Source organism: Homarus americanus, unplaced genomic scaffold, assembly GCF_018991925.1.
Source record: "Homarus americanus isolate GMGI-L3 unplaced genomic scaffold, GMGI_Hamer_2.0 scaffold56333, whole genome shotgun sequence".
In the NCBI taxonomy this organism is placed as follows: domain Eukaryota; kingdom Metazoa; phylum Arthropoda; class Malacostraca; order Decapoda; family Nephropidae; genus Homarus; species Homarus americanus.
The window spans coordinates 8,766,057-8,772,056 of record NW_024734940.1 but is presented as its reverse complement, the minus strand read 5'-3'; the positions used below and the strand labels follow the sequence as shown (position 1 = coordinate 8,772,056).

Sequence of the window (6,000 nt, the reverse complement as noted above, 5' to 3'; positions counted from 1 at the left end):
GCCGTGGCGAGTCTCGTTCGTACCAAGTCCGCCTCCCCAGTGGTCGTGTGTGGTGGCGAAACAGACGCCATCTCCGCCCAGTGCCATCCTCTAGTGACGGACCTTCCTCCCCGTCCCCTGTGTCCCCTTGCCCAGACCAGGAACGAAGGTCGTCAGTTGATCCTCCCATTGTCCCTCGCCGCTCCCCCCGACTCATGGAAAAAGAGTCCGTAGCCGCTCGAGATTGCACTACGAGCGTAAAGGGGGAGGGAGGTGTATAGATATGTAAATACCAAGATATGTGAACACGCCTGACGCCAAGACTCTGTTACCATTCATTGTACCATTTATTCACATGTCTGTATTACTACATATTATTATAGCATGTCTGATATCTATGCTTATGTCTAATGCCTATGTCCACTTACTATGTCCCGATGTACTATGTCTGTACCGCGCTAGTCGAGTAATTAGAACACCTCATTTATTGTCCTAGTAATGTCTAGCAACTCTTCTTGCCTAGCTAGCTAACATCCCTCAGATCGGCTTCGGCCTGCCTACGACGTGGAGTTCCTTGTGCTGGCTCCTGTTCCTGTACCGGTTGGTTATCCTGCCAAGTCTTGTACCACTTATTGAATATATCTACTGCTCGTGCTATTGGAGTTTGAAGAACCTTGTCTAGGATTTCATCCCACCACATTGACCAGGTGTGTTATGAGGTGTGTGGTGTTGACCAGGTGTGTTATGAGGAGTGTGGTGTTGACCAGGTGTGTTATGAGGTGTGTGGTGTTGACCAGGTGTGTTATGAGGTGTGTGGTGTTGACCAGGTGTGTTATGAGGTGTGTGGTGTTGACCAGGTGTGTTATGAGGTGTGTGGTGTTGACCAGGGGTGTTATGAGGTGTGTTGCGTTAACCAGGTGTGTTATGAGGTATGTGGTGTTGACCAGGTGTGTTATGAGGTGTGTGGTGTTGACCAGGTGTGCTATAAGGTGTGTGGTGTTGACCAGGTGTGTTATGAAGTGTTGACTGGACACTGTTAAAGATAGCAGCTCCCACATCTATAAATAAATGTTATCAGCACCTCCACTTAGGTCTGTCGTCGCCTGTTGCTGAATTATCTACAGTACCCCCTTCACCCACCACTCCACCCCCCTACACCGACCAACCCCCACTTACCCACCACCCCAGCCCCCTTCACCCACCACCTCTCCCCCATCACCCACCACCTCCCCCCATCACCCACCACCTCCCCATCACCCACCACCTCCCCATCACCCACCACCTCTCCCCATCACCCACCACCTCTCCCCCATCACCCACCACCCACCCCACCTCCCCATCACCCACCACCTCTCCCCATCACCCACCGCCTCTCCCCCCATCACCCACCACCCATCCCACCCCACCACCCCACCACCTCTCCCATCACCCACCACCTCTCCCCCATCACCCACCACCTCCCCCATCACCCACCACCTCCCCCTTCCCCACCACCTTCCCCCCATCACCCACCACCTCTCCCCCATCACCCACCACACCTATCCCACCCCCACCACCCACCCACCTATCCCACCCCCATCACCCCCCATCACCCACCACCTCTCCCCATCACCCACCACCTCTCCCCCATCACCCACCACCTCTCCCCACACCCACCACCTCTCCCCATCACCCACCACCTCCCCATCACCCACCACCTCTCCCCCATCACCCACCACCCTACCCCTCATCACCTACCACCCCTCCCCTACACCAGACCACATTACAACACATCCCAACCACACCCACCCATACCAGACCACATTACAACACATCCCAACCACACCCACCTATATCAGATCACATTACAACACATCCCATACCCAACCCCCACCACAACAAACACACTAACACCTACACCAAACCAAACCAAACCAAACCAAACCAAACCAAACCAAACCAAACCAAACCAAACCAAACCAAACCAAACCAAACCAAACCAAACCAAACCAAACCAAACCAAACCAAACCAAACCAAACCAAACCAAACCAAACCAAACCAAACCAAACCAAACCAAACCTAATCTAACCTACTATGAAACACAGGTAAATAGCGATTTTGGATAGGAAGTCATAGTGGATTTTCAGTGTTTCATCTTTAAGTAATAAGTAAAATCAGATCATACAAGAATTTAAATGAAACTAGAAGGTAAAAATATGGCGACAATTTACTCCTTCCCATTCGCTATTACCATTACTGTGCTTGAAGATTTTTGTGATGGTTGTAGTAGTGGTAGTAATGGCTGAGATAACAGTGGTAGGTGTGGTTGTGGTAGTGATGGTTGTGGTACTGATGGTTGTGGTAGTGACTGTTGTGGTAGTGATAGTCGTAGCTATGGTAGTAATGGTTGTGGTATTGATAAGGATGAAGGAACTAACTAACATTCTCACTACATTACAAACATTCATTCAACGTAGGTTAATCTTAAGGTGAAACAAGTAAACGGGGCTAATATTATGGCGAAACACGTAAAAGGGGCTAATATTATGGTGAAACAAGTAAAAGGGGCTAATATTATGGTGAAACACGTAAAAGGGGCTAATATTATGGTGAAACAAGTAAAATTTATTTTAGGATGCCCCTTAAAGAATTGACAAGCGACGTTTTCTCTGATGATAAAATTAAAATGTACTTTATAGAGAACTAGGCAGATGTTTCCGTGACTTTCTTAAAACTGCAGAATACAAGATATACAGTACCTTATTATGGCTATAACTTTATAAGGATCAAAACTTTACTTCGGTATTTTGTCTGTGTGAACCTTACACTACAGACGGGCAAGGGGAGATCTAATTGAGGTGTACAAATATCTCAAAGGGCATTTACTTAGTCGAGTGCCCCAACCTGCAGCTGGTGGACGCTAGCACCACGAGGGGCCACAGCTTAAGGTTAAAGAAGCCAGAAATCCAGAAAACTTTGACTTTAGCAAGTGTCAGACTCCTGAGGTCTATGAAACACTTAATACTGTTGAGTTTAACGAGGTTGTCCTTCAGCCCCCCCCCCCCCACTCAGTAGATGCTGAATAGTGTTGCCATATCCTAGTTAAACAATTACCCCTATACGCTGAAGTCGAAGATGCTCGTAACTTTAATCCAAGTATACTCAGTATACGTCGACAATACCAGGGGAAGATCCCACAAGCAGCTGGCAAAGTTAAATGGAAGGGGAGGGAGTGCCTAACCACTGTGGAGGCCCACCCAATCCTCCTTCCACTGTAAGCTGAACCATATCACCCCGGGCCTGCTTTTTGTGTCACCTGTTCCCATTGGGGTCACACCTTCACCGCCTTCTGCCGATGTGATCGTCCCAGATGTCGCTTCTGTTCCCGTAACCATCACTCCTCCGTCTGTGCCCAAAAAATCAAAGACCAACTCAATGGGGGTGGTGTGGGCTATGTTGTTGACCCCAGGTGTTGTAATTGTGGTGGCAGGCGCAATGCTGACTCACGGCAATGCCCCAAACGTCCGTCTGTCCCAGGGAGAAAAGCCTTCCCGAAGGCCGCGGCAACCTCAACCTACCACCCCAGCCTACCGAGCCTTCTTCAACAACACCTGCTCCTGCCTGGACTCACCTGGCTGCAACACAGCAGTCCCGGCCGTCTCCTAACTCAACTACAACTGAACCTCCTCCCCGTCTCTACTCAGACGCTGTCAGACCTTGTGCCCCCACCGGTGCCCCCCACATCCCCCCTCCGGTGACACGACACAGATCATATCCCTCTTACACGAATTTACCAACTGTATTGAGACTCTTTGATACACTCTGTACCGCCATCTCCAGCCTACACAGACTACCTCTGCCTCCAGCTACTACCCAGTCACCCCCCTCTTCTAGTTTGACACAACCTAGTAGCCCCCCTGTGTGCCCCTCATGCTCACAGCCTACTCCACCGCCGCCTAACACCACTGCTGGCGTCCACACCAAGCCTACCCCGTGCCCGGCTGCCCCCTTCCACCCACTGCGCGCGCTCATGGACCCGAGGACACCACTACCGGCTCTCCGTCCCCCACCGGCATGCCGGCACCTAGGGTCCATCCACTCCAGTTCTCCACATCAATTGACCACCATGCGGACATGCTAGTGGACTACGTATCTACGCCAAGAAGGATGTCCCCTACCAACCTCTCGACGCCCCCCTTGAAGCCGACACTACCGACGTACACGCCATCACAATCACACTAAAAGGTATGTCCCTCAAATTGTCAATGCCTATGGCTATGGCTTGGCACTTGACATTATTAGGGACCTGCCACACTTTGCCATAAACAGATAAATTGTACCGGGAAATTTCCCCCCACACACTCATCATTCTGTCACTTTATGTAACTTGCTGACAAAACCCATGACCCTTCAGGCTTTTTCGCCCTTAATGCATGAGTCATGAAGGCAAGTATGAACTCTGCATGCTTCCCAGATGGGCGCTGTAAACGCTTTTGTGATTCACCTTGCACAGGATGTAAGGGGGTGCCCAATAAACTAGCCCCCTCCGGGGCAATCTAAAAAATCCAAAAAACAGGACATGCCTGGGTTAGGTAAATTTAGGTCAGGTCATCATGTTAGTGAAGTTCCTCACAGAACCTCCCCGAGATAATTACAAGAAGTTTCTAAAATTTGAGAATAATCATTAAGCAGCTACTAAGGCGAAGGCGAACAAGGACAGGGTTAACTACCTGAAGACTTCGGTGTTTATCTGCTCCTGATAATAAAGGTCAAGAGATAGTGTGTTGGAGACCCAAGTGATGTATGCTACTGATAAGGCAACTGTGGCTGAGAGGGTTAACTATGGTACCTTAGCGACAGTCAACATTTATTGAATCGCTTCTCAATTTAATCAGAGACGAAGAATTATTTGTAATTATAGAAGCTTTCAAGAAAAAAATAAATGGAAAAATTTTGTGAGTCGTGAAAGAAAGATTCTCACCAAGTTCAAGGACAAATTCGAAGAAGCTTTGGTAACTTAAACATCTCAGTGTGTATTGAGTCACTGGGAATAGCAACATCTTCCTCAAAATCACACCCAAATGCCTTTGGTATTTTTTTAATCATGATTGCTGTAAACGCAACACAGTCACTAGAGGTCTCCAGCTCCCACTACCAGCCAAGTGCAGAGACCCTACAGTACATCAAGACCTACAGGCTGATGACTGACTCTGCAGTGCGTCTCTTTGGCATACGGATAGTTCACCATCCCTGGACTGAAGTACTAGGTGTGGATGATTTAGACACCGAATGGACAAAATACACCACCACCACCATCACCACGGAAGCGCACCACTACTTCTTCCCCGAGAAGTCCGTCAGATCACACCCAGTTTTGACTTGCTTTGCATCACACTTCGGATCAAAAGACTTATGCAGCAGAGAGACATTGTCTTCTATCTCAGTGACCACAACTGCTACAGGTCCCTTCACAACCAAGTCATCCGTGAAATACGCACTGCAAAGAAGTCTTATTACCCAACCAAGCCGCAACACCTAAGAACATAAGAGCATGAGAATGGAGTAAACTGCAATGGGCCTATTGGCCCATACTAGGCAGCCCCGTTTACACCCAAGCCCTGTCGCTCATATAGTTCAACCTATATTTGAAGCTACCCAGCGTGTTCGAGTTAATGATGAAGTTCGGTTATTTGTCCCACTCATCCACTACTCTATTTCCAAACCAATGTTTACCTATCTCGCATCTAAATCTAAATTTGTCTAGTTTAAACATGAAGCAGAACATCATAAGTGGTATAGTAAGCTTAAAAAACTGTGGACTAAACAATAAGACACACTCCCTCCCCTTCCTTAGCCATCTCACTAATGGTGACGCAGCTGAGCAATCAAACAACCCTTTTGCAATTATATGCCAAACGCTCCCCCAGCTTGACACAGCCAGTCTCCCTGTTTACCTGCCAACCCCTTTTCGCACTGAGTTAGTGGAAGAATTTAAAGTAGCAAAACGTTTGGACAACTAAAGTTAAAGTGCTCCACCACCC

General features: G+C 48.5%; 1 protein-coding gene across 2 annotated transcripts in view; it reads left to right on the top strand.

The window, feature by feature from the left end:
• The first annotated feature begins 544 nt into the window (after nt 1-544).
• The window catches only part of LOC121870615 (solute carrier family 10 member 6-like), a 32,203-nt gene continuing 26,747 nt past the window's right edge, over nt 545-6,000 (top strand). Inside the window, exon 1 of one of the 2 annotated variants that reach the window (XM_042372458.1) lies at nt 545-579. The gene's annotated coding sequence lies outside the window, so the exon portion shown is untranslated. Of the gene's footprint in view, nt 580-643; nt 687-6,000 lie in introns of those variants that run through there. The other variant, XM_042372457.1, reaches the window with a different exon arrangement.